General features: G+C 36.4%; 1 pseudogene; it reads right to left on the minus strand.

Annotated features, from left to right (window-relative positions):
* Positions 1–1,075: 1,075 nt before the first annotated feature.
* LOC132267745 (U4 spliceosomal RNA) lies at positions 1,076–1,258 on the minus strand (annotated as a pseudogene).
* Between the last annotated feature and the right edge of the window lie 10,520 nt (positions 1,259–11,778).

The raw sequence follows: 11,778 nt of genomic DNA on the forward strand, positions 1-11,778 counted from the left end.
ATGTTTTAATGGAAATTTGATTCTTATATGATGGATGAAGGTTGTTATTTTACATGATTAAATGTAAATGTTGCATGTTAAATGATGTTTATAGGGTTTAATTTCATATTGGTTGCTTTGGGATTGCATTGGAATAGGTTCGAGAGGTGATCTAAACGATCACATGGTTTTTGGGGACCATAAGACATGTTGGATGCCCTATCTGAACAGTTAGATGGGCCTGGAAATGGGTGATTTTGGCTAGATCCCTCATCCGTGCGCACAGATCATTCCATGTGTGCGCACAAATGGCCCCTGTAGTTTGTTGTCTTCACTGGAATGTTGATCTAAACGATAGGATGACCCAAGCGTGAAAACAGATGTTCCAGTATTTGTATTTTGAACCAAGACTTCAATATAATTACATATTTACCCCTGGACATGTTTCCAATCATTGAATGACCCTAGCAATTGACAGTTTTATCTTTTTTGAGCCCCAAGCCATATATGACCATGCCAAATGATTATTTTTCCCTTAGGGACTCTAAAATCACTATATTAATGGGAAATGACCATAGTATCCTTATGTGACCTCAGGTTCGGGCAAGGTTCTAGGTAGCGATCCGAACCCCCAAGATTGGGTCGTTACAGACATTCACAACCAACAGGACAGGGGCATATAGTTTGAGTCTTGATCCAAATATATATATATATATATATATATATATATATATATATATATATATTTCAAGCCCCAAAGGTAAGTTATATTATATATGTATGTTTATACCACTGACCTATTTTGATTTACGAGAGAAATTAGGCATTGAAGATCATCCGAATTGTGTATATTTATCCACAAAAAATTATTTTATATGCGGCATTTGACAATTTGCTTGTTTGTTCTCCACGTGTCTTCTGATTTACGTGGGATCGCAACTACAGTACAAAACTTCCTCTTACTCTCCTTACATCACAATAGTAAGTCATGTAATTTAGTTCACTCAAAACCCTTATATCTATATATATATATATATATATATATATATATATATATATATAATAAATTAAAAACTAAAGGAGAGCATTGGTCCATCTCTCAGTAGGGCTTCAAAATCACGCTGGCTTGGCTTTCAAAATAAGTATTGCATGTCAAGAAAGCTAGTGAGAAACCCAAGCCAAAGAGAGCGATAAAAAAAGGAAGTAATTTTCAACCAACAATTGAAGCGCTTCGGTCAGAGAACCTCACAGACTGTGTCATTGCCCCAAGCACAATGATATTTTTTCCAAATAGTCTATGTGGTGTTTTAATTGTTATAATTTTCTTAACAGCTTCTTACACTTTGGGACATATGTCACATAGCTACTACCAAGTATAATATAATTCTCTCTTTGTTTAAGAACACAATTACATTAACATGTGATAATTGTCTCGGTCAATCAATTTTCAATCCCAATGGAAATAAAATTTATCATCTAATAATCTCCAATTTCATCTAGATTTCTCAGCAGAAAATTCCTAAACTATGAAAATTATTAATTAGACACTATTATTATTGACCTGTCTTAAATATATGCTACACTTTTAAAGTGAATCGACATTAATCATCTAACTCATAAATATAAGATTCGAATATTATACTGGATTTTTTTTTTTTTTTTTCCCTCTCTTTTTCCGAACATATTGTGAATATCTCATCCATTTAGTGAATAAATTTAAGAACTAATCAAATATTAGAAAGAATATAATAATAACTTTATGTAAGATTTACATGAATGTATTGATTGATTATTTGTCTTTCTTCCGTGGTGTTTATTCAACTTAGTTTTTGACTAGGTCATTTGAATCAAGTCAATTGTATTAACTTCAACAATTTTTCCAAATTTTCTTTTTCTTAAATGATTTGATGAATTATTATATTATCAGTCCAAAAAAAAAAAAAAACATGAGAGTTTAGTTGTTCGTTGCTCAAGAAATTGAGTGTTTCAAACTTTTTCTCTGATTTCCAATACCATCTCTGAAATGTGTTTTTGATTTTTTGGAGTGAGGTGAAGATGATCTGCATATCTTATTCTCAACGTTTGCGACTATAAATGGTATAGAGGAGTTGAACATGAAGACGAGACTATGAATCAAAGACACAGTACTCGAAAGATTTCGCACAAAGGTAAACAAAGGCTCTCGTTTTTTATTTGCTGCAGTCTTATTATTCAATTGATATAAAGCTGCAAAATCAGGTTTATAGTCTCGATACTGTGATTTATTTATTGATATTATTAATTCTGCAATTGGAAATTGATTGAATTGTTTCGTGTGTGTGTGTGTGTGTGTGTTGCATGAGAAACTTCAATTAATGCAGAGTATAAAATATGCTGGTGGACCAAATCTATATCCATTGAGAACTTGTCTCCTTTCACAACACATTAATTTACCCTTTTTTTTTAAAAATATTTTTTGTTATATTTAGATCTTCGTGAATAAGTCTGTTCACTGTTTGATTAAATGACTTACCTAAACTGTTGTTTCTAAGTATGTTAGCCAAGCACCCAGAAATGGGAGGAGCACTACTATGCCGAAATAAATGTAAGCATTAACAAAAGGGGGTCAACTCATATTGGGTGTTGCAAACTTCATATGAAATGGTAATTGGTTGAGTGTTAAATTCACAAATGTTTTGTATTTGATAACTAGTTTGTTTGTGAATTACACAACTTGTGTCATCTAGGTGATGCTCTTTTTCCCTTTTACCAATTCGTGACACTGTAATTTATATAAGGGATGGCCAAAATCTCTACCTGCATTGATGTCTTTATGTTTGGAAACTGCTTTTTGCTTTCCTTTGCAAAGTAATGAAATTGGTACATTTTGATTCTTTTGATAAACATGGTATCATTTGAAATCATTTTTTTCCCCCTTTAGGTGTTGATGTGTATGGTGCAACCCTGGTTTTCAATCCATCCTATTGTGGCCTACAGGAATGGGTCATATTGTTTATCTATTTTCAGTTCTGACCATAGCAAATAAATAATTCCTTTTCTCTTTTGTCGATTATTTGAGATAATTGAGAAGCCGGACCATCCCGCCTTCTATCTGGAATCTATGATTGTGCTGTTGTGTCATATTTTTTCCACCTTTAATGTCATTAGTGCCTGTGCCCATTAGAGAAGTTGAGCATCAAATAGTGCGACATAGAAAGCAATGGTTCAGAGAGGGCGAGCTGATTTGGGTCAAATTAGTATAATTCCAATTAATTTCGTATAGGCTTATACCATGAAATATGGATGGAAGTTTGTAAGTTAAGATTTAATCCAATAATTATTTAAAAATTTAATGGGCATCGGCTGTACTTTCTTGGTGCTGGTTCCGAGGAAGGTAAACAAGCTATCATATATTTTGGATTTATAGTCATTTTTTATTTTATTAAAGTTAGTTGTTTATACGGTGCTAGTAAATTTCTATTTCTTTGTCTCGTTTTCTTTTTCGTTTTTTTCTTCCAGTTGTATTAAGGCCATTTTGGGTCGACAATAATACCCAAAGATGTACATATTCACCACAACTAATGTTCTTCAGGTAAGGTTAGGGGATGCAAACTCTTATGACTGGCTCCTGAGACACGGTCATATAAGTCCTTGCTAGTGCTCAATTTATGTCAATTTATCTTTATCAAATATTAATTTGATGTGCTTTTCATTGTTTGAAGGGAATATATCCTCATTATAGGATATCATTGTTTTCCTATGATATGATATTGTGTATCCGACTTCATATCTGTCCCTTGTAGTCCGGAATCAAAGATTGAGCTATCATAATGGATGGATCATGGATCAATGCTAATTCTGTTGAATGATTGAGTAGTCATTTTAGCATTTTGATGTATATGAAGTTAATATGGAACTTCTTCTCATTTCCTCTGAATTAGCATGATATTCAAGATGCAAACAGAACTAACCGTACGGACTTTTTTAATTTTATTTTCTTGCAGCAATGCCATCATTGAATTTTTGTTCCCTACTCCTTTTCTCAGCATTTCTTTGACTCTTTTTTAATTCTTTAGGGTGAATGGAAAGACACTCATATGGAGGTCAGATATACAGATGTTGATTACATTGTGTTTTCCCATGTTGCTTCTTTGATGGCCTCAGGGAGGTCCCCCTACGAACGTTCTACATATCGGTACTCACCTTTGATTGCATTTCTTCTTATGGGCTAAATTTCTCTTTTCTGCTTCAGGTATGGTATTTCATGGTATGGATTGATTGTGTTTTTTTTGAAGAAACGCGAAAAATATATTCTTTGTTACGTTGTTTGATAGGTTGGTTTGTTGAAATGTTGGGCTTTGCTCAAGTGTTCCTGATTGATATGTACGGTAGGATCTGTTTAATGTTCGTCTCACGTGCACCTTTCTGGAGATTTCCCTTGGATTTTATTTATTTATATATTTAATTCTATAGTCTGACTTTATCTTCAAACATGAATGGAAGAAAGTTGATGTTTTTTTCTTTAAGTAAATGATATTTAATTTTGTTTTTCCCTGTTATTCCAAAAAATTTGTTGGAAAATTATATTATGTTGTCACTTCAGATTTACTAGTGGGGTTGTTTATCCACACCATTCTGAAGCTACGAGGGGTGCCTGAGAATCTATGCACCTATTCTATGATGGCATGGCTCCAAAGATATTGTCTGTGCCATGGTTTTGTGGATCATTATCTGTCTCATCAACGGGTATAACTTCTACTTCTTTGTACCAACTTTTGAAATATTGCTGCAGCGATTTCTTATGATATATGCCAGTTTGTTATTAATCAGAATCGACTCCCTATAGCATTCATTTGTAACTCTCGATCTTTAACAAAATTAGCCACCAAAATTAGATCCAAAAGAATTGACATAGATGGGAGTTAGACTAGGAGAGAATCTTCTCAAAGAGTCCAAGGAGGAAAAAAGATTTTTTTTCAATATATTGTTAATATCTTCTGCATTTAGTGGATAAATTTTCTTCTATCCCGAGATTTTCCTTAGCCTTCTTGACAAGTAGGCTCAGCATTGTCAAACCAAATCTCAATCAAATGATCCGCTAACTAATAATTCAAGCCAAACATCCCCATTACTTCATGGTCTTAATGTACTTGCCGGGAAGGTGCTTGAGGTTTGATTTGTTTATTTCAACACAAAATTAATGTAGCTGCAAAATATCCAAATTGTACCTCAACCCAATCCCACTCCACCACACAATTTTAGATACCATTGGTGTGCTTGAATTAAGCCTTGCTTCGGTGGTTTTTTTTTTTTTTTTTTTTTGGGGTCCAGCTTGGTACTCACACCACACTGTAAGGTTCGCCCACCACTTGGGCTACAAGGCATACCCAGGCAATGAATAGAGATGAAGGGTTGGGGTCATGCTATACTAGGAAAGAATACAATATCAATTTCAAGTTCAAAACAAGCAAATACCATGTCGTGAATGCAATGCCATGTATGTCACTCACCATTTTCAAAATCATCCATCACTTTTCAAACTGTTAATATAACCTGTCCATTGGTAACTTCGTAGCGACACGAGAGAAGGATTGGCTACTGTCCTAACCCTTGGTACCTTCGGGGCGTCATTTGGGGCCTAGATAGTTCAACCACGCTAGGGTGTTTCCCCTAATTGTCTCTAGGTTACATTAACACCATGACGCTTTGGTAACTCCGCGATGACTGGGTTCTTCACAAAACCGCTTTAGTTAAAACTTATCCCAAAATTTCCCCTTTTTCATTTCAAAACAAATTGTTCCCATTTTCTTCCCAATGTTATTCATGAATGCATCATGCTATTCCATATCATACCAATGTCCATTATCATGCATCAAATTCAAGTTTAAATCACTAGGCAAACTTTACATGAAGTCCCAAAAAGACAACATGCTTTCATTCAACTATAAATCTAGCAAGGTAAGCACATAAAACATGGATTTAATTCATAAAAGCATGCTTCAGCATATTACATATCAATTATCACATAATTACACAATTTATATGCATCATCTAAGCAACCTTGCAAGAATTTACACTAGCTAAACATGTAAACAACAAATCATGAGAGATTAATTCACAAAAGCACAAGAGATTGAGTATTAGAGACCCCTATCTCAAATTAAGCAAAAACCCCCAATTTGTGTCCTAGATCCCAAATTTCCTAGAATGCACCAACCAAGAAGTTGCTTCGATCAAATCGTAGACCTCGGCAAGCTCTGTAATTTGCCGTAAATGGCTCTCAAAATTACAAAGAATTGAAAGAGAAATCAAGTTTGGAATTTTGAGACCAAAAGAAAAAAAGAAAAATCTAGAACAAGAGGGAGAGGAAGGGAGTTATGGGAGAGAGAGAAATGAGAGGCCTAAATAGCCTCTCAACCTTTAAAAGAGGTGGTAGTGGGTCCCACCACCAAAAATATTTTCTTTTTCCTTTTATTTTCATTTTACACCATATATATATATATATATATACACACACACAAACACACACACATTTAATAATTCACAACCTCATACAACACATTAAATAAAATACATGGGATGCAAATGGACCCAACTAAAATTCCCTTATGTAACAATTCCGGTAGCGAGTCCCACACAGGATCGTCTAGCCCGAAAAATGCAAAAAATGACAAACTTTGCATTTCAAAGAATCCTGAACTCAATGAAATGCCCCAACCATCTCTCCGACACAACCAGCACACTCCACAGTGTCCTGTATGCAAAACGAAAAAAGACAAAAATGCCCTTGCAATGACAAAATTCCCGAAAAAATGAAATATGGCGAAAAATGGAAACATCACATCTTGAGATTTCTTGTTTGACTCCCTTAAACTACTTGGGTTTCCATCTAATTTCATTGGGTTGATTACTACATGTGTTTCCACTCCATCATTCACCATCTCCATCAATGGAGAGTTTACTAGGCACTTCAGGAGTGTTGAAGGGCTAAGGCAAGGGGATCCACTCTCCCCTTTTTTGTTTGTTATTGTTATGCAAGTCCTATCTTCAATAATTAACAAGTTCACAATGGAGAAACCATTCAAGTTCCATTGGAGATGAAAAGCTTTGAAACTTTCACACTTAATTTTTGCTGATAACATCATGATTTTCTCTCATGCCAGCCTTACATCAATCTAAACTTTGAAACAAGCTCTAAACACATTCCCCTATCTCTCTGGCCTTCAAATCAACCAAAATAAAAGTCATATGTTCACCACTGGCATTAGTCTAGCCCTAGAAGCCAATATTTTCTCTCTGCTTGGTTTTGAAAAAGGTTCCTTGCCAATTAGAAACCTTGGTATTCCACTTGTAACTTCTATGCTCAGAGCCTCAGACTGCAGAACTCTTATTGACAAAGTTATCTCTAGAATCTCTCATTGGACCAGTAGGGATCTATCTTTTGCAGGGAGATTACAGCTGATTTGTAACAACTCGAATCCGTGGATCTAGATCGTTACCTGGGTCCTTACCCAAACCCGAGGTAAACTAGGTCACACCGTTAATTTTCTTGAGTCCTTAACCATTATACAAGGTAATCCAAGGTCCAGAAACATCCTAAGTCAAGTTTACAAGGAAGTCCGAACAATACAGGTCAAAGAGGGACTGTCAGCCGGTTGATGGCCCATGGTCAGCTGGTTGACAAGGTAGGATCGGTCGACCGACAAAGCAAGATCGGTCGGCCGAAACGATGGTGAGGAAAATTGCTCTCCGGACTTTCACTGTAGGCGTTTCGGTCGGCTGATGATGGGGGTTCGGTCGGCCAAACCTGGGGTTTCGGTCGACTGATGGAGAGGATCAGCAGGCCGAAACATGCAAACCTGGGGGTTGAACTCACTAGAATGCATACTGTCTGTGTGTATTGTATAAAAATCCCACAATGAACCTGTTAAATACTGAATTTTCGAATTCACGGCAAATACACATCATTATACAAGATTAAATGTCACTAAATTTACCAACAATATAGCATTGTTCCTCCATTCAATACAAACAACTGCATGGTTCCCATATACATCAAAATATGGTCAAATGTCTTAATTAAATTGCATGGCCATGATTTTACAAAAGAGTGAAAAATATACAAAAGGTACAAGATAAACTCCTAGTCATCCTCATGCTTGTGGAAGGTCCGCATCAACTACGTCTTTTCCAGTTCCTGAATAATGTTAAATAATGGGATGACCAAATTGCTCAGTAGGTGGTGCCTAAGGCACACCTCTTGTAACCCCATGAATCCAAACAAAGGACGGAACAATAGGAGATGGGGATCATACAATGTCGGGATAATATCACATAACAATCAATCTCAAGTATACACAAATGATGCAATGGAATGTAATGGAATGCAATGCGTGCCAATGTCACTCCCTATTTTCATCATTCAAAACCATCACTTTCAAACGGTTAATATAACCCGCCCTTTGGTGACCCCGCATCAACACGAGAGAAGGATTGGCTAGTGTCCCTGACCTTTGGTACCCCCGCGGCGTCATTTTGGGCCCAACTAGCTCAACCATGCTAGAGCAATCTCCTTAGTTCCCTCTAGGCTATATTAACCCTTCGGCCCTTTGGTACCCCTACAGCGACCGGGTTTTTATAAAACACTTTAATCAAACTTCTTTCCCCAAAATCCCCATTTTTCATATCAAAATAGTGTTTCCCTTTTTCATGCCCAATGCTTTGAATGCATATACATGCTTTGACAATACTATAAAATGGGGAATTTAACATCACAAAATTATCATGCTTACTCACAACATCATTTAGCACTTTTAATAAACACAATAGGCACAATTAATCAACAATTAAGCATGATCTCCAAGTAAATCAACAAGTACACATAGATACATCCTTCATATGAACAATTAAATAATTTAAACAAGCAATCAACTTAAATTAAGCATGCTTAGCCACAAATATAGGAGAATAACTCACTAAAGTACAAGAAGGGTGTGAATGAGAGACCCCTACCTCTAATTGGATGAGAAGCCCCAAATTTCCTCCTCAAACCCTAGAATTAGAGATCCCCCGAATGGTGGCCAAAAAGAAATTGGCTCCGATCAACTCATGGACCTCGTCGTGGGCTTCAATTTGCCGTAAACGGCACTTAAAAATACTAAGTATTGAGAGAGAGATCTAAAGTTGAAGTTTATAGAGAAAGAAAAAGAAAAACTCAAGAAAGAGAGAGGAGAGAGCATTCCAGCGGGAGAGAGTAGAGGAAAATGAGATCCAAAGTGGTCTCTTTGACCTTTAAACCCATTAATGGTGGGTCCCATAAATTTTATTTTATTTTTCTTTTTTCTTTTATCTTGAATTTACACCACATAGATATACATACACACATTTAATTCACAATCCTCTAAATCACATTAAATAAAATAAACAAAATGCAATTGGACCCAACAAAATTTCCCGCGAGCAACAATTCCAGTAGCGGGTCCCACACAGGACCATCCGGCCCGAAAAACTAAAAAAATGCGAAAATGGTCACCCTTACATTTCAAAGAGTCCCGGACTCAATGAAATGCCCCAAACAATTTTAGGACACAACAGGTACACTCCACAATGTCCGGCACGAAAAATGTGAAAAGACAAAAATACCCTTGCGGCGACAAAAATTTCCGAAAAAAAGAACATGGCAAAAATCGGAAACATCACATGATTAAGGCTATTTTGTTCTCAACACAAGCCTTTTAGAGCTCTAAATTCGTCCTTCCAAAAAGTATCATTGATGAATTAGACTATATTTTCAGGTCTTTTCTTTAGTCGGGGCTGCAATGAAGAGCACTGGTGGCAAAGTTAATTGGGAAGCTTGTTGTCTTCCCAAAACAGCTGGTGGGCTTGGCCTTCCCAATCTTGCAGTTTGGAATGAAGTGGCTATTATGAAGCATTTCTGGAACATCATATCTAATAAGGATTTGCTTTGGGTCAATTGGATAAACATTTATCTTCTTAAGGGGAAAAGTATTTGGGAGGTTAAGATCCCTGGGCAATGTTCATGGAACTGGAAAAGGCTACTCAATCTCAGAAGCTCCATCCTTCCACTTGTCAAGCTTGAAATTGGGAATGGAAGTTCCTCCAATTTTTGGTTTGACAACTGGTGCCATTTGGGACCACTTCATCAGCTTGTTTCTCCTTAACAAATCATCTCCTCAGGTTTTGACAACCAAACTAAGCTTTGCTCTTTCATTCTGAATTCTATATGGTCTTTTCCTCAAGCAATTACCACCCTTCTTCCCCAATTACTTCACACACTCAATATTCCAATACCTCAGCCACTTAAGCAAGATAGGATCATATGGACACCTTCCCCAGTAGGAAAATTCTCAATTGCTAGCACAATGAAACACCTCAGCAGGCACTTGCCAACCCTTCTGTGGACACAACTTGTCTGGACCAAACCTATGATCCCTAAGAATGCCTTTACACTTTTGGGTTGCCATCCAACTTCGACTTCCAACTCTCAATAGAAGATGCACTACACATTTAAATGTCACAAATTGCATTATTTGCAATACCAATTTGGAGTCACACGACCATCTTTTCTTCAAGTGTAGTTTTGTCAAGCCAATTTGGAACTTTATACAGGCACGTTTGTGGGTTCCATATCATGCCTTCCTCTTGGCCTGAGTTAATCACATGGTCATCCTATCATTGGCGAGGGAAGCATAGTTCATGGTTCTACAGTAACTCTATTTCTAGAATGGCACTTGCAGCACTGGTATACAACATATGGATTGAGCGCAACAATCGAATTTTCAAGAAAAAAATCTACTCAGCAACTGCGGTACTCAACCAAACTCTTCAAGCAATTAGATGGAAGTTGTTATCCTACCCAGTATCAGATTCTCTTGATGTTAACAGATTATATGAAGAATGGGAGATCCATCATCCACATGATTGACCACCTACAGAGCCTCCCGATTGAATACTTGTAAAGCTGTCTCCGTGTTCCACGTTTTTGTGTTGTTAGATCCTTTTATCCTTGTACCAGTGTGTTATGTTTAAATTGTAATTCTTTCTGGGTTTCGTGGGCCTTTCTTTTCTAAGCTTGGCCATACGTGCTTTTGGGCCACTGGCCAGTCCTCATTGTAATGTCTGTTGTTCTCTTGGTCTAATCTCTAGGCCGTGTATCCTCTTATATATTTATTTATTGACTTCACTTTTCAAAAAAAATATGAAGCTTAAATGGGAAGGCTTGTTGTACATTTTACTATGGATGGGAGCTCAAATTCACTGGTTGAATTCAAAGGCAAGCAAGTTTAATTTTCTTAACTACTACAGTAATACATTTGTTTTCATCTGTATTATCCATCGTCACACTTCCCGTTATTCGAACGACATGCAAGTTCGAAGAAAATTTTGAAACATGAGCGAGAGACTGACCTCCACATACCATGTTGAATCATTTTTTTATTTATTTTTTAAATATCTTTCTCCACATAAATGCAAAATTCACAACCCTTGCAGGATTCCCTATCGGTTATTGGGATAGGCAGGAGATACGAGCTAGCTCGGTCTCTATTGGTTATGTTTTTGTGGTTTCAGTTCACCATATATTGAATAGTTTTGCATCAAGAAGTGAATTGAATTTGAATAGGAATCTGATTAACTTTATTGGCATCCGGCTCCTCTGGTGGGATACAGATCACATATAGTGGATGTGTGATTTTTCGTTTTTGATTGAATTTTGGAACTCGGAATTGTAAGTCTTTACTCAAGAAGGGCCCTTATTTTTTCGTTTTTGCTTGAATTAAAGTTTGGAACTCAGAATTGTAA

Source organism: Cornus florida, unplaced genomic scaffold (assembly GCF_030987335.1).
Source record: "Cornus florida cultivar Cherokee Brave unplaced genomic scaffold, ASM3098733v1 CherokeeBrave_3.0.0_Hap2_Chr07, whole genome shotgun sequence".
Taxonomy (NCBI): Eukaryota; Viridiplantae; Streptophyta; class Magnoliopsida; order Cornales; family Cornaceae; genus Cornus; species Cornus florida.